Source organism: Pristiophorus japonicus, chromosome 8 (genome assembly GCF_044704955.1).
Source record: "Pristiophorus japonicus isolate sPriJap1 chromosome 8, sPriJap1.hap1, whole genome shotgun sequence".
Lineage (NCBI taxonomy): Eukaryota > Metazoa > Chordata > Chondrichthyes > Pristiophoridae > Pristiophorus > Pristiophorus japonicus.
Window position 1 is genome coordinate 239971326 of NC_091984.1, and position 18141 is coordinate 239989466.

The 18141-nt window shown below is 47.3% G+C and overlaps 1 pseudogene; it reads right to left on the reverse strand.

Annotated features, from left to right (window-relative positions):
* LOC139269265 (ABC-type oligopeptide transporter ABCB9-like) overlaps positions 1 to 18129 on the reverse strand; it is a 37585-nt pseudogene extending 19456 nt beyond the window's left edge.
* Positions 18130 to 18141: the final 12 nt, after the last annotated feature.

Here is an 18141-nt window from a genome sequence, read left to right on the forward strand (position 1 = left end):
AAGGCTGGAGTTGAACTGAGACATTCAACTCGGGAGCGAAAAGCCCCGGACCGTCTCAATTTGTAAAAAGACCGTTACTAATAACTTAAAGGGAGATATTGTCATGTATGTATGCTTGGTTTTACTAGCCACCAGGTGGCGCCACTGTTGGAGGTCATTGGGCTGTGCGCACGTGTGTGCAGCCCAAGTACAAAAGGCCAGCCATTTTGTAATATCATCACTTTGGGTCCTAATAAAGTAGAGCCAGGTGCGTACCTGTTCGGAGTTTACAGTATTCAGTCTATTGAGTTATTGCATACACAACATGCTGAAACTATAGTGCCCTGAGGAAAGTACTTAATAAGCTACGGCTTATCATTCTCTCCCCCCAAAAGGCTGTGGATGCTGGGACAATTGGCGGTTTCAATAGTGAAATTGATAGATTTTTGTTAGGTAAGGTTATAATGGGATATGGAGTTAAGGTGGGTAAATGCAGTTGAGGTAAAGTCTGGCTGCACCACTCTCTATCCCCGCAGCGAATGGCTTAGCTTACTGGCTCCATGTTCTGTTTGTGTCAGAACTGCCCTATTCCCCTGTTTCATTCCTGCTCTGCTCCATCGCCATGACACTGACTACATGTGAGCAATTCCACAAAATAAAAATAAACACAATTGTCTCATAGATGGTAAAACATGTTTAAAAAATCTTATGCCTGAGTGTGTTCTATTATAAATTCCTGTGTCCACATTTAGAATGGTAACTGCTGTGTAAACTCGTCACACTGCAATTACACTCTTCTGCCAGTGGTGGTGCTGTCACACCACAGCTTTGCATCTTCCAGCTCCTCAGCCTGTACTGCAGAGAAACTCTCTGACTCTAACCGACTCTACTTTGCTTCCCAAATTGATGCAAATTTTGCTAATTAACAATAAATTCCCAGAATTATTTTAAATAAGGACAAAACTGAGGGTAGAGAAGAGATTTACGAGAATGGTTCCAGGGATGAGGAAACACAATTGCATGGATAGACTGGAGAAGCTGGTGTTGCTCTCCTTGGAGCGGAGAAGGTTAAGAGAAGATTTGATCGAGTGTTTAAAGTCATGAAAGGTTTAAACAAAGTAAATAAAGAGAAACTGTTTCCAGTGGCTGAAGGGGCGATAACCAGAGCGCACCGATTTGAGGTGATTGGCAAAAGAACTAGAGGCGGCATGAAACATAGAAATATAGAAACATAGAAAGTAGGTGCAGGAGAAGCCATTCGGCCCTTCAAGCCTGCATCACCATTCAATATGATCATGGCCGATCATGCACTTCAGAATCCCATTCCAGCTTTCTCTCCATACCCTTTGATCCCTTTAGCCATAAGGGCCACATCTAACTTCCTTTTGAATATATCTAACGAATTGGCCTCAACAGCTTTCTGTCGTAGAGAATTCCACAGGTTCACAATTCTCTGAGTGAAGAAATTTCTCCTCATCTCGGTCCTAAATGGCTTACCCCTTATCCTTAGACTGTGACCCCTGGTTCTGGACTTCCCCAACATCGGGAACGTTCTTCCTGCATCTAACCTGTCCAATCCCATCAGAATTTTATATGTTTCTATAAAATCCCCTCTCATTCTTCTAAATTCCAGTGAATATAAGCCTAGTCGATCCAGTCTTTCTTCTTTTGTCAGTCCTGCCATCCCGGGAATCAGTTTGGTGAACCTTCACTGCACTCCCTCAATAGCAAGAATGTCCTTCCTCAGATTAAGAGACCAAAACTGCACACAATTCTCAAGGTGTGGTCTCACCAAGGCCCTGCAGTAAGACCTCCCTGCTCCTATACTCAAATCCCCTCGCTTTGAAGACCAGCATGCCATTTGCTTTCTTTACTGCCTGCTGTACCTGTATGCCTACCTTCAATGCCTGATGTATCATCACACCCAGGTCTCGTTGCACCTCCCCTTTTACTAATCTGTCACCATTCAGATAATATTCTGCCTTCCTGTTTTTGCCACCAAAGTGGATAACCTCACACTTATCCACATTATACTGCATCTGCCATTCATTTGCCCTTTCACCTAACCTGTCCAAGTCCCCTTGCTGCTTCCTAGCATCCTCCTCGCAGCTCGCACTGCCACCCAGTTTAGTGTCATCTGCAAACTTGGAGATATTACATTCAATTCCTTTGTCTAAATCAATAATGTGTATTGTAAATAGCTGGGGACCCAGCACTGAACCTTGCGCACCCCACTAGTCACTGCCTGCCATTTTGAAAAGGACCCGTTTATTCCCACTCTTTGCTTCCTGTCTGCCAACCAGTTCTTCATCCACATCAATACATTACCCCCAATACCATGTGCCTTACTTTTGCACACTAATCTCTTGTGTGGGACCTTGTCAAAAGCCTTTTGAAAGTCCAAATACACCACATTCACAGGTTCTCCCTCATCCACTCGACAAGTTACATCCTCAAAAAACTCTAGCAGATTTGTCAAGCATGATTTCCCTTTCAAAAATCCATGTTGACTTGGACCGATCCTGTCACTGCTTTCCAAATGCGGTGCTATTACATTTTTAATAATTGATTCCAGCATTTTCCCCATCACCGATGTCAGACTAACCGGTCTATAATTCACTGTTTTCTCCCTTCCTCCTTTTTTTAAAAAGTAGGGTTACCTTAGCTACCCTCCAATCCAAAGAAACGGAACCAAAGTCCATGGAATGTTGGAAAATGACCACCAATGCATCTACTATTTCTAGGGCCACTTCCTTAAGTACTCTGGGATGCAGACTATCAGGTCCTGGGGATTTATTGGCCTTCAGTCCCTTCAATTTCCCGAACACCATTTCCTGACTAACAAGGATTTCCCTCAGTTCCCCCTTCTCGCTAGACCCTCGGTCCCCTAGTATTTTCGGGAGGTTACTCGTGTTTTCCTTTGTGAAGACAGAACCAAAGTATTTGTTCAATTGATCTGCCATTTCCTTGTTCCCCATTATGAATTCCCCTGATTCTGACTGCAAGGGACCTACATTAGTCTTCACTAATCTTTTTCTCTTCACATATCTATCGAAGCTTTTGCAGTCAGTTTTTATGTTCCCTGCAAGCTTACTCTCATACTCTATTTTCCCCCTCCTAATTAAACCCTTTGTTGAATTCTAAATTTCTCCCAGTCCTCAGGTTTGCTGTTTTTTCTGGCCAATTTATATGCCTCTTCCTTGGATTTAACACTATTCCTAATTTCCCTTGTTAGACACAGTTAAGCCACCTTCCCCGTTTTATTTTTATGCCAGACAGGGATGTACAATTGTTGAAGTTCATCCATGTGATCTTTAAATGTGTGCCATTGCCTATCCACCGTCAACCCTTTAAGTATCATTCGCCAGTCTATCCTAGCCAATTTACGTCTCATACCATCAAAGTTACCTTTCAAGTTCAGGACCCTAGTCTCTGAATTAACTGTCACTCTCCATCTTAATGAAGAACTCTACCATATTATGGTCACTCTTCCCCAAGGGACCCCGCACGACCAGATTGCTAACTAATCCTCTCTAGTTACACAACACCCAGTCTAGGATGGCCTGCTCTCTAGTTGGTTCCTTGACATATTGTTCTAGAAAACCATTCCTTATACACTCCAGGAAATCCTCCTCCACAGTACTGCTACAGTTTGGTTAGCCCAATCAATATGCAGATTAAAGTCACCCATGATAACTGCTGTACCTTTATTGCACGCGTCCCTAATTTCCTGTTTGATGCCATCCCCAACCTCCCTACTACTGTTTGGTGGTCTGTACACAACTCCCACTAACGTTTTCTGCCTTTTTGTATTTCGCAGCTCTACCCATATCGATTCCATATCATCCACGCGAATGTACTTCCTTACTATTGCGTTAATCTCCTCTTTAACCAGTATCGCTACCCCACCTCCTTTTCTTTCCTGTCAGTCATTCCTGAATATTGAATACCCCTGGATGTTGAATTCCCAGCCTTGGTTACCTTGGAGCCATGTCTCCGTAATCCCAAATACATCATATCCGTTAACAGCTATCTGTGCAGTCAATTCATCCACCTTATTACGAATGCTCCTCGTATTGAGACTCAGAGCTTTCAGGCTTGCTTTGTTAACACTTTTTGTCCTTTTAGAATTATGTTGCAATGTGGCCCCTTTTGATTTTTGCCCTTGATTTCTCTGCCCTCCACTCTTGCTTTTCTCCTTCCTACCGTTTGCTTCTGCCCCCTTTTTACTTCCCTCTGCCTCCCTGCATAGATTCCCATCCCCCTGCCTTTTTAGTTTAAACCCTCCTAGAAATTTGAATTAGAAACATAGAAATAATGAAAATAGGTGCAGGAGCAGGACATTCGACCCTTCGAGCTTGCACTACCATTCAATAAGATCATGGCTGAGCATTCCCTCAGTACCTCTTTCCTGCTTTCTCTCCATACCCCTTGATCCCCTTAGCTGTAAGGGCCATATCTAACTCTCTCTTGAATATATCCAATGAACTGGTATCAACAACTCTCTGCAGTAGGGAATTCCACAGGTTAACAACTCTCTGAGTGAAGAAGTTTCTCCTCATCTCAGTCCTAAATGGCCGATCCCTTATCCTAAGACTGTGTCCCCTGGTTCTGGATTTCCCCAACATCGGGAACAATCTACCCGCATCTAACCTGTCCCGTTTCGTCAGAATCTTATATATTTCTATGAGATCCCCTCTCATCCTTCTAAACTCCAATGTATAAAGGCCCAGTTGATCCAGTCTCTCCTCATATGTCAGTCCAGCCATCCTGGGAATCAGTCTGGTGAACCTTCGCTGCACTTCCTTAGATTAGGAGACCAAAACTGAACACAATATTCCTGGTGAGGCCTCACCAAAGCTCTGTACAACTGCAGTAAGACCTCCCCGTTCCTATAGTCAAATCCCCTAGCTATGAAGGCCAAGATACCATTTGCCTTCTTCACCGCCTGCTGTACCTGTATGCCAATTTTCAATGACTGATGAACCAGCTCTCGTTGCACCTCCCCTTTTCCTAATCTGCCGCCATTCAGATAATATTCTGTCTTCGCGTTTTTGCCCCCAAAGTGGATAACCTCACATTTATCCACATTATACTGCATCTGCCATGCATTTGCCCACTCACCTAACCTGTCCAAGTCACCCTGCAGCCTCTTAGCATCCCCCTCACAGCTCACACCGCCACCCAGTTTAGTGTCATCTGCAAACTTGGAGATATTACACTCAATTCCTTTATCTAAATCATTAATGTATATGGTAAAGAGCTGGGGTCCCAGCACTGAGCCCTGCGGCACTCCACTAGTCTGCCTGCCATTCTGAAAAGGACCCGTTTATCCCGACTATCTGCTTCCTGTCTGCCAATCAGTTCTCTATCCACGTCAGTATATTACTCCCAATACTTTGTGCTTTGATTTTGCACACCAGTCTCTTGTGTGGGACCTTGTCAAAAGCCTTTTGAAAGTCCAAATACACCACATCCACTGGTTCTCCCTTGTCCACTCTACTAGTTACATCCTTAAAAAATTACAGAAGATTTGTCAAGCATGATTTCCCCTTCATAAATCCATGCTGACTTGGACCGATCCTGTCACTGCTTTCCAAATGCGCTGCTATTTCATCCTTAATAATTGATTCCAACATTTTCCCCACTACTGATGTCAGGCTAACCCGTCTATAATTACCCGCTTTCTCTCTCCCTCCCTTTTTAAAAAGTGGTGTTACATTAGCTACCCTCCAGTCCATAGGAACTAATCCAGAGTCGATAGAATGTTGGAAAATGATCACCAATGCATCCACTATTTCTATGGCCAATTCCTTAAGTACTCTGGGATGCAGACTACCAGGTCCTGGGGATTTATCGACCTTCAATCCCATCAATTTCCCTAACACAATTTCCCGCCAGTAAGGATATCCTTCAGTTCCTCCTTCTCAGTAGACCCTCGGTTCCCTAGTACTTCCGGAAGGTTATTTGTGTCTTCCTTCGTGAAGACAAAAAAAAAAGTATTTGTTCAATCGGTCTGCCATTTCTTTGTTCCCCATTATGAATTCACCTGAATCGGACTACAAGGGACCTATGTTTGTCTTCACTAATCTTTTTCTCTTCACATATCGAAAGAAGCTTTTGCAGTCAGTTTTTATGTTCCCGGCAAGCTTCTTCTCGTACTCTATTTTCCCCCTCGTAATCAAACCTGTTGTGTTCCTAACACAGATGAGACTACACAGGGAGGTTAAAGTAACAGTGACCTCAGTCTTTATTAGACACTCCAGAGTGAGTAACAGGCCTTAGGGGCCGGCTTATATACAGTGCTCCCAAGGGATGCTGGGATCCCTTGGGAATTCAGGGGATGCGCTCCCTGGTGGCGGAACATGGGAGTGCATGCTTTACAGATATACAACATTGCCCCCCGCAAAGTCAAAGTGAAAACTATTTACAAGGTGAGGCGGTCGGGAGCCTTTCTTGCCGTGGTGGACCGCCTCGGTACAAATGTCTGTTCTGGTGTGTTGGCTGTGCCCTTGCTGGGCTGGCGTATTGTTGGCCCTGTATCGCTGCTGGGTGAGACTGGCCTTGCTGGGCTGTTGGGTGTGATGGGTTTGATTTCCTGCTCCGGGGTGGTGTCGTTGATCCTTTGGGTGTGTGTTGTGGGCTCGAAAAAGGTGGTGTCTGCTGTGGGTTGTTCAGGGCAGTCTGTGAACCGCAGCCGCGTTTAGTCCGGGTGCTTTCTGAAAATTTGTCCATTGTCTAGTTTGACTACAAACACCCTGCTCCCTTCTTTAGCTATCACTGTGCCCGTGATCCACTTGGGACCATGTCTATAGTTTAGCACATACACAGGGTCATTCAGATCAATTTCCCATGACACAGTGGCGTGACCATCGTTTACATTTTGTTGCTGCCGCCTGCTCCCTACCTGATTATGCAGGTTGGGGTGAACCAGCAAGAGTCTGGTTTTAAGTGTCCTTTTCATGAGTAGCTCAGCCGGGGGCACCCCTGTGAGCGAGTGGGGTCTCGTGCGGTAGCTGAGCAGTACTCGGGACAGGCGGGTTTGGAGTGAGCCTTCTGTGATTCATTTAAGGCTCTGTTTGATTGTTTCTACTGCCCACTCTGCCTGCCCATCGGAGGCTGGTTTAAACGGGGCGAGGTGACATGTTAGGTCGGAGGCCTATGAAAGGCGTACTTGTGCAGCGACAGGGAGAAGGCAAAAAAGAAGTAGAAAGAAACATAAAAGTGACGTCACAGCCAAAGGGGTAAGTGATTGGCTGGTGATTGGTGAGTAGTTTTTTTTTTCTTCTCTTCTATAACAGTGAGTAAACTTTAGCATTGTTGTTGCTTATCTGAGGGTTAAGTCATGGCAGGACAGCTCGGTGGCGTGTTATGCTCCTCCTGTACCATGTGGGAACTCAGGGACGACTCCAGTGTACCTGACGACTACGTGTGCGGGAAGTGTATTCCCCTCGAGCTCCTGACGGACCGCGTTGCGGAGTTGGAGCTGAGGGTGGATTCACTCTGGAGCATCCACGATGCTGAGAATGACGTGAGTATCACGTGTAGCGAGTTGGTCTTACCTCAGGTGAAGGGTCCACAGCTAGATAGGGAATGGAAGACCATCAGAAAGAGCAGTGCAAGGAAGGTAGTGCAGGGGTCCCCTGTGGTCATCCCCCTGCAAAACAGATACACTGCTTTGAGTACTGTTGAGGGGGATGACTCATCAGGGGAGGGCAGCAGCAGCCAAGTTCATGGCACCATGGCTGGCTCTGTTGCACAGGAGGGCAGGAAAAAGAGTGGGAGAGCGATAGTGATAGGGGATTCAATTGTAAGGGGAATAGATAGGCGTTTCTGCGGCCGCAACCGAGACTCCAGGATGGTATGTTGCCTCCCTGGTGCAAGGGTCAAGGATGTCTCGGAGCGGGTGCAGGACATTCTAAAAATGGAGGGAGAACAGCCAGTTGTCGTGGTGCACATTGATACCAACGACATTGGTAAAAAAAGGGATGAGGTCCTACGAAACGAATTTAAGGAGCTAGGAGCTAAATTAAAAAGTAGCACCTCAAAAGTAGTAATCTCGGGATTGCTACCAGTGCCACGTGCTAGTCAGAGTAGGAATCGCAGGATAGCGCAGATGAATACGTGGCTTGAGCAGTGCTGCAGCAGGGAGGGATTCAAATTCCTGGGGCATTGGAACCGGTTCTGGGGAAGGTGGGACCAGTACAAAGCAGACGGTCTGCACCTGGGCAGGACCGGAACCAATGTCCTAGGGGGAGTGTTTGCTAGTGCTGTTGGGGAGGAGTTAAACTAATATGGCAGGGGGATGGGAACCAATGCAGGGAGACAGAGGGAAACAAAATGGAGACAGAAGCAAAAGACAGAAAGGAGATGAGGAAAAGTGGAGGGCAGAGAAACCCAAGACAAAAAACAAAAAGGGCCACTGCACAGCAAAATTCTAAAAGGACAAAGGGTGTTAAAAAAACAAGCCTGAAGGCTTTGTGTCTTAATGCAAGGAGTATCCGTAATAAGGTGGATGAATTAACTGTGCAAATAGATGTTAACAAATATGATGTGATTAGGATTACGGAGACGTGGCTCCAGGATGATCAGGACTGGGAACTCAACATCCAGGAGTATTCAACATTCAGGAAGGATAGAATAAAAGGAAAAGGAGGTGGGGTAGCATTGCTGGTTAAAGAGGAGATTAATGCAATAGTTAGAATGGACATTAGCTTGGATGATGTGGAATCTATATGGGTAGAGCTGCAGAACACAAAAGGGCAAAAAACGTTAGTGGGAGTTGTGTACAGACCTTCAAATAGTAGTAGTGATGTTGTGGAGGGCATCAAACAGGAAATTAGGGCTGCATGCAATAAGGGTGCAGCAGTTATAATGGGTGACTTTAATATGCACATAGATTGGGCTAACCAAACTGGAAGCAATACGGTGGAGGAGGATTTCCTGGAGTGCATAAGGGATGGTTTTCTAGACCAATATGTCGAGGAACCAACCAGGGGGGAGGCCATCTTAGACTGGGTGTTGTGTAACAAGAGAAGATTAATTAGCAATCCCGTTGTGCGAGGCCCCTTGGGGAAGAGTGACCATAATATGGTGGAATTCTGCATTAGGATGGAGAATGAAACAGTTAATTCAGAGACCATGGTCCAGAATTTAAAGAAGGCTAACTTTGAAGGTATGAGGCGTGAATTGGCTGGGATTGATTGGCGAATGATACTTAAGGGGTTGACTGTGGATGGGCAATGGCAGACATTTAGAGACCGCATGGATGAACTACAACAATTGTACATTCCTGTCTGTCGTAAAAATAAAAAAGGGAAGGTGACTCAACCGTGGCTATCAAGGGAAATCAGGGATAGTATTAAAGCAAAGGAAGTGGCATACAAATTGGCCAGAAATAGCAGTGAACCCGGAGACTGGGAGAAATTTAGAACTCAGTAGAGGAGGACAAAGGGTTTGATTAGGGCAGGGAAAATGGAGTACAAGAAGAAGCTTGCAGGGAACATTAAGACCGATTGCAAAGGTTTCTACAGCTATGTAAAGAAAAATAGGTTAGTAAAGACAAACGTAGGTCCCCTGCAGTCAGAATCAGGGGAAGTGATAACGGGGAACAAAGAAATGGCGGACCAATTGAACAAGTACTTTGGTTCGGTATTCACTAAGGAGGACACTAACAACCTTCCGGATATAAGAGGGGTCAGAGGGTCTAGTAAGGAGGAGGAACTGAGGGAAATCCTTATTAGTCGGGAAATTGTGTTGGGGAAATTAATGGGATTGAAGGCCGATAAATCCCCAGGGCCTGATGGACTGCATCCCAGAGTACTTAAGGAGGTGGCCTTGGAAATAGCGGATGCATTGACAGTCATTTTCCAACATTCCATTGACTCTGGATCAGTTCCTATTGAGTGGAGGGTAGCCAATGTAATCTCACTTTTTAAAAAAGGAGGGAGAGAGAAAACAGGGAATTATAGACCGGTCAGACTGACATCGGTAGTGGGTAAGATGATGGAATCAATTATTAAGGATGTCATAGCAGCGCATTTGGAAAGAGGTGACATGATAGGTCCAAGTCAGCATGGATTTGTGAAAGGGAAATCATGCGTGACAAATCTTCTAGAATTTTTTGAGGATGTTTCCAGTAGAGTGGACAAGGGAGAACCAGTTGATGTGGTATATTTGGACTTTCAGAAGGCTTTTGACAAGGTCCCACACAAGAGATTAATGTGCAAAGTTAAAGCACATGGGATTGGGGGTAGTGTGCTGACATGGATTGAGAACTGGTTGTCAGACAGGAAGCAAAGAGTAGGAGTAAATGGGTACTTTTCAGAATGGCAGGCGGTGACTAGTGGGGTACCGCAAGGTTCTGTGCTGGGGCCCCAGCTGTTTACACTGTACATTAATGATTTAGACGAGGGGATTAAATGTAGCATCTCCAAATTTGCAGATGACACTAAGTTAGGTGGCAGTGTGAGCTGCGAGGAGGATGCTATGAGGCTGCAGAGCGACTTGGATAGGTTAAGTGAGTGGGCAAATGCATGGCAGATGAAGTATAATGTGGATAAATGTGAGGTTATCCACTTTGGTGGTAAAAACAGAAAGACAGACTATTATCTGAATGGTGACAGATTAGGAAAAGGGGAGGTGCAACGAGACCTGGCTGTCATGGTATATCAGTCATTGAAGGTTGGCATGCAGGTACAGCAGGCAGTTAAGAAAGCAAATGGCATGTTGGCCTTCATAGCGAGGGGATTTGAGTACAGGGGCAGGGAGGTGTTGCTACAGTTGTACAGGGCCTTGGTGAGGCCACACCTGGAGTATTGTGTACAGTTTTGGTTTCCTAACCTAAGGAAGGACATTCTTGCTATTGACGGAGTGCAGCGAAGGTTCACCAGACTGATTCCCGGGATGGCGGGACTGACCTATCAAGAAAGACTGGATCAACTGGGCTTGTATTCACTGGAGTTCAGAAGAATGAGAGGGGACCTCATAGAAACGTTTAAAATTCTGATGGGTTTAGACAGGTTAGATGCAGGAAGAATGTTCCCAATGTTGGGGAAGTCCAGAACCAGGGGTCACAGTCTATGGATAAGGGGTAAGCCATTTAAGACCGAGATGAGGAGGAACTTCTTCACCCAGAGAGTGGTGAACCTGTGGAATTCTCTACCACAGAAAGTTGTTGAGGCCAATTCACTAAATATATTCAAAAAGGAGTTAGATGTAGTCCTTACTAATAGGGGGATCAAGGGGTATGGCGAGAAAGCAGGAATGGGGTACTGAAGTTGCATGTTCAGCCATGAACTCATTGAATGGCGATGCAGGCTAGAAGGGCTGAATGGCCTACTCCTGCACCTATTTTCTATGTTTCTATGTTTCTATAGCATTGTGGGTTATGAATTCTTTAAATTCGGCGCTGGTGTCACTAACCAGTATGTCAGGCAGGCCGTGGGTGGCAAACATGGCCCTCAGGCTTTCAATGGCGGCGGTGGCGGTGGCGGTAACTCCCGACATTATTTCACAATAAATCCATTTTGAAAAAGCATCCACCACCACCAGGAACATTTTACCGAGAAATGGACCCGCATAGTCGACGTGGATCCTCGACCATGTGGTGCCTCTCTGGGCGCGTTGCTCAACTGAGCACACACGCTGCATTGCCGTACACAGGACTCTAAGTCAGGGTCAATACCGGGCCACCACACGTGTGATCTGGCTATCACTTTCATCGTTACTATACCCGGGTGTGTGCTGTGGAGATCCGAGATTTACGTCTCCCTGCCCTTTTTGGGTAGCACTATGCAGTTACCCCACAACAGTCTGCCTGAATGGACAGCTCGTCATTTCGCTGCTGGAACGGCTTGATTAGCTCTTGCATTTCAACGGGGATGCTGGCCCAGCTCCCATGCAGTACACATTCTTTTACTAGGGACAGCAGAGGATCTTGGCTGGTCCAAGTCCGAATCTGGCAGGCTGTGACAGGTGATTTATAATTTTCAAACACTTCCATGACCATCAACAAGTCTGCGGGCTGTGCCACCATCAACAAGTTTGCAGGCTGCGCCATTTCCACCTCTGTGATGGGCAATGGTAGCCGATTGAGAGCATCCGCACAGTTCTTGGTAGCTGGCCTGTAGCGGGTGGTATAGTTATACGCTGATAACGCAAGTGCCCACCTTTGTATGCAGGCTGAGGCATTAGTATCTATCCCCTTGTTTTCAGCGAACAGGGATATGAGGGGCTTGTGATCGGTTTCCAGCTCAAATTTGAGGCCTAACGGGTACTGATGCATTTTCTTTACCCCAAACACACACGCTAATGCGTCTTTCTCAATCATGCTGTCGACCCTCTCGGCCTTAGACAAGCTCCTGGAAGCATTGGCGACAGGTTGCAACTTCCCTGCAACGTTAGCTTGTTGTAATACACACCCGACTCCGTACGACGACGCATCACATGCTAGCAGAAGTCGTTTACACGGATTATACAATACAAGCAGCTTGTTGGAGCATAAAATGTTTCTGGCTTTCTCACAAGCAATTACTTGGTTTTTTCCCCATGCCCTGTTCTCACCTTAATACATGTAGGGGCTCTAAGAGGGTGCTTAACCCCGGTAGGAAGTTACCAAAATAGTTGAGTCGTCCCAGGAACGACCGCAGCTCCGTGACGTTCTGTGGCCTAGGCGCGTTCCTGGTAGCCTCTGTCTTGGCGTCTGTTGCCATGAAGACGCATTTCGACCTCTTCAGCCGCAGCCCTACACGATTCAGTCGCTGGAGGACCTCCTCCAGGTTTTGTAGGTGCTCGACGGTGTCCCAACCCGTGACCAATATGGTGTCCTGAAAAACCACCGTACATGGTATCGACTTGAGTAGGCTCTCCATGTTTCACTGGAAGATCGCTGCAGCTGACCGAATTCCAAACGGGCATCTGTTGTAGATGAACAGTCCCTTGTGCGTGTTGATGCAGGTGAGGCCCTTCAAAGACCCCTCCAGCTCCTGCGTCATGTAGGCCGAAGTCAGGTCGAGCTTGGTGAACATCTTGCCTCCTGCCAGCGTTGCAAATAGGTCGTCTGCCTTAGGTGGCGGGTATTGGTCCTGTAGCGAGAAACGATTAATACTTACTTTATAATCACCGCAAATCCTGACCGTGCCATCACTTTTGAGTACTGGAACAATCGGGCTGGCCCACTCGCTGAATTGCACCGGGGAGGTGATGCCCTTGCATTGCAGCCTGTCCAGCTCGATTTCCACTCTCACCCTCATCATGTGAGGTACCGCTCGGGCCTTGTGGTGAATGGGTCGTGCCTCTGGGACGAAGTGGATCCGCACCTTCGCCCCGGAAAAGTTTCCAATGCCTGGCTCAAAAAGGGAAGGAAATTTGTTAAGAACCTGGGTACATGAGGCCTCATCGACATGTGATAGCGCTCAGATGTCATCCCAGTTCCAGCGGATTTTTCCCAGCCAGCTTCTGCCAAGCAGTGTGGGGCCATCGCCCGGGACAATCCAGAGTGGCAGTTCGTGCACCGTGCCCTCGTAGATAACCTTGACCATGGTGCTGCCCAGGACAGTGATCAGCTCTTTGGTGTACGTTCTCAGTTTCGTGTGGATGGGGCTCAGGGGTGGTCTGAATGCCTTGTTGCACCACAGTCTCTCAAACATCTTTTTACTCATGATGGATTGGCTAGCGCCAGTGTCCAGTTCTATGGCTACGGGTAAGCCATTCCATTTTACGTTCAGCATTATAGGTGGACATTTCGTCGAAAATGTGTGCACCCCGTGTACTTCAGCATCTGCCTCCTCTCTCTGAGGCTCGAAATTGCTTTGATCCACCATGGACCGATCTTCCTCTGCCACGTGGTGATTAGCAGGTTTTGCAGAGCTTGCCCCCATTGTTCCACAGCTCTTGCAAACATATCCTTTGAAGAGGCATGAATAGACTGAATGGAAGCCTCCACAACGCCAACAAGGTGTGAATTGCCTTGCATTCATCCTTTGTTGCGGACTCTGAGTTTTCTGGGTCACCTGAGGCCTGCTGGCAGTTGCAGACTCATGGGTTCTGCCTTGTACATTTTTGCTCGCAAACACAGTTCCAGTTAATTTATGAACATTGCTAGCACTTGTGTGCTGAGAGATTTGTTTGGTGTTATCACTGGTGGACATAAACGCCTGTGCTATCACAATGGCCTTACTGAGGGTCGGTGTCTCTACAGTCAAAGGTTTTCGTACGATGGTCTCGTGGCCAATGCCCAGTACAACAAAGTCTCTGAGCATTTGCTCCAGGTAGCCATCAAACTCACATTGTCCTGCAAGTCGCCTTAGCTCGGCGACGTAACTCGCCACTTCCTGACCTTCAGATCGTTGGTACTTATAGAACCGGTACCTCGCCATCAGCACGCTCTCCCTCGCGTTAAGATGCTCCCGAACCAGTGTACACAGCTCCTCATATGACTGATCTGTGGGTTTCACCGGAGCCAGAAGATTCTTCATGAGGCTGTAGGTCGGTGCCCCGCAGACCGTGAGGAGGACCGCTCTCCTTTTTGCAGCGCTTCCTTCTCCGTCCAGCTCGTTGGCTACAAAGTACTGGTCTAACTGTTCGACATCGGCTTCCCAGTCCTCACCCTCCGAGAACTTCTCCAGGATCCCCACAGTTTGCTGCATCTTTGCATTGGATTCGTATACTCGTCGCCAGTTGTTGTGTTCCTAACACAGATGAGACTACACACAAGGAGGTTAAAGTAACAATGACCTCAGACTTTATTAAGACACTCCAGAGTGAGTAACAGGCCTTAGGGGCCGGCTTATATACAGTGCTCCCAAGGGATGCTGGGATCCCTTGGGACTTCAGGGAATGCGCTCGCTGATGGCGGAACATGGGAGTGCATGCTTTACAGATACACAACAAAACCCTTTGTCCTCCTCTGCTGAATTCTAAATTTCTCCCAGTCCTCAGGTTTGCTGCTTTTTCTGGCCAGTTTATATGCCTCTTCCTTGTATTTAACACTATCCTTAATTTTCCTTGTTAGCCACGGTTGAGCCACCTTCCCCATTTTATTTTTACTCCAGACAGGATGTCCAACTGCTGAAGTTCATCCATGTGATTTTTAAATGTTTGCCATTGCCTATCCACCGTCAACCCGTTAAGTATCATTTGCCAGTCTATTCTAGCCAATTCACGCCTCAAACCATCGAAGTTACCTTTCCTAAAGTTTAGGATCCTAGTTTCTGAATTCACTGTATCACGCTCCATCTTAATAAAGAATTCTACCATGTTATGGTCACTCTTCCCCAAGGGGCCTCGCACAACAAGATTGCTAATTAGTCCTTTCTCATTACACATCACCCAGTCTAGGATGACCAGCTCCCGAGTTGGTTCCTCGACATATTGGTCTAGAAAATCATCCCTAATACACTCCAGGAAATCCTCCGCCACCGCATTGCTACCAGTTTGGTTAGCCCAATCAATATGTAGATTAAAGTTGCCCATGATAATTGCTGTACCTTTATTGCACGCATCCCTTATTTCTTGTTTGATGCTGTTCCCAACCTCACTACTACTGTTTGGTGGTCTGTACACAACTCCCACTAGCGTTTTCTGCCCTTTGGTATTCCGTAGCTCCACCCATACTGATTCCACATCATCCAAGCTAATGTTCTTCCTTACTATTGCATTAATTTCCTCTTTAACCAGCAGTGCCACTCCGCCTCCTTTTCCTTTTTGTCTATCCTTCCTAAATGTTGAATACCCCTGGATGTTGAGTTCCCAGCCCTGGTCACCCTGGAGCCATGTCTCCGTGATGCCAATTAGATCAGAACCATTAACTGCTATCTGCGCAGTTAATTCGTCCACCTTAATCCGAATACTCCTCGCATTGAGGCACAGAGCCTTCAGGCTTGTCTTTCTAACACACTTTGCCCCTTTAGAATTTTGCTGTAAAGTGGCCCTTTTTGCTTTTTCCCTTAGATTTCTCAGCCCTCCACTTTTACTTTTCTTCTTTCTATCTTTTGCTTCTGCCTGCATTTTATTTCCCTCTGTCTCCCTGCATAGATTTCCATTCCCTGCCATATTAGTTTAACTCCTCCCCAACAGCACTAGCAAACACTTCCCCTCGGACATTGGTTCCGGTCCTGCCCAGGTGCAGACCGTCCGGTTTGTACTGGTCCTACCTCCCCCAGAACCGGTTCCAGTGTCCCAGGAATTTGAATCCCTCCCTTCTGCACCACTCCTCAAGCCACGTATTCATCTGAGCTATCCTGCGATTCCTACTCTGACTAGCACGTGGCACTGGTAACAATCCTGAGATTACTACTTTTGAGGTCCTTCTTTTTAATTTAGCTCCTCGCTCCCTAAATTTGTCTCGTAGGACCTCATCCCGTTTTTTACCTATATGAATGTCCTGCACCAGCTCCGAGACATCCTTGACCCTTGCATCAGGGAGGCAACATACCATCTTGGAGTCTCGGTTGCGGCCGCAGAAAAGTCTATCTATTCCCCTTACAATTGAACCCCCTATCACTATCGCTCTCCCACTCTTTTTCCTGCCCTCCTGTGCAGCAGAGCCACCCACGATGCCATGAACTTGGCTGCTGCTGCCCTCCTCTGATGAGTCATCCCCCCCAACAGTACCCAAAGCGGTGTATCTGTTTTGCAGGGGGATGACCGCAGGGGCCCCCTGCACTACCTTCCTTGCACTGCTCTTCCTGTTGGTCACCCATTCCCTATCTGGCTGTGTACCCTTTACCTGCGGTAAGACCAACTCACTAACCGTGCTAGTCACATCAACCTCAGCATCGTGGATGCTCCAGAGTGAGTCCACCCTCAGCTCCAGTGCCGCAATGCGGTCTGTCAGGAGCTGCAGGTGGACGCAATTCTCGCACATGTAGTCGTCAGGGACATCGGAAGCGTCCCTGACTTCCCACATATTACAGGAGGAACATAACAAGTGTCCGAGCTCTCTTGCCATGACTTAACCCTTAGATTAGCTTAATTTGGCAACAACAATCTTAAAAGGTTACTTACTGATAAAGAAAAGAAAAACTACTCACCAATCACCAGCCAATCACTTACCCCCTTGGCTGTGACGTCACCTTTCGATTTCTTTTTACTTCTTTGTTGCCTTTTGCCCCTGCAGCTGCACAAGCACGCCTCCTCGACTCACGAACTCCCCGAACTGCTGGGCCTTTGTAGGCTGCTATCGCTCCGACTCCCGCCTCCTCGACTCACAAACTCCCCGAACTGCTGGGCCTTTATAAGCCGCTGCCACTCCGACTCCCGCCTCCTCGACTCATGAACTCTCCGAACTGCTGGGCCTTTATAAGCCGCTGCCGCTCCGACTCCCGCCTCCTCGACTCACGAACTCCCCGAACTGCTGGGCCTTTATAGGCCGCTGCCGCTCTGACTCCTGGCTCCTCGACTCCGCTCCGACTCCCGCCTCCTCGACTTCCCCTTGCACCATTCCTCAAGCCACGTATTCTTCTGAGCTATCCTGCAATTTCAACTCTAACTAGCACGTGGCACTGGTAGCAATCCTGAGATTACTACCTTTAAGGTCCTACTTTTTAATTTAACTCCTAGCTCCCTAAATTCAGCTTGTAGGACCTCATCCCGTTTTTTACCTATATCGTTGGTACCTATATGTACCACGACAGCTGGCTGTTCACCCTCCCCCTCCAGAATGCGCTGCAGCCGCTCCAAGACATTCTTGACCCTTTCACCAGGGAGGCAACATACCACCCTGGAGTTTAGTTTGCGGCCGTAAAAACGCCTATCTATTCCCCTTACAATAGAATCCCCTATCACTATAGCTCTCCCACTCTTTTTCCTGCCCTCCTGTGCAACAGAGCCACCCCTGGTGCCATGGACTTGGCTGCTGCTGCCTTCCCCTGATGAGCCATCTCCCCCAACAGTACCCAAGGTGGTATATCTGTTTTGGAAGGAGATGACCGCAGGACACCCCTGCACTACCTTCCTACTCCTGCTCTGCCTGATGGTCACCCAATCCCTATCTGGCTGTGTCACCTTTACCTGCGGTGTGACGAAGTCACTAAACCTGCTATTCACGACATCCTCAGCATCGCAGGTGCTCCATAATGAATCCTTGCGCAGCTCCAGTGCCGCAATGCGGTCTGTCAGGAGCTGCAGCTGGGCACACTTCCTGCACATGTAGTTGTCAGG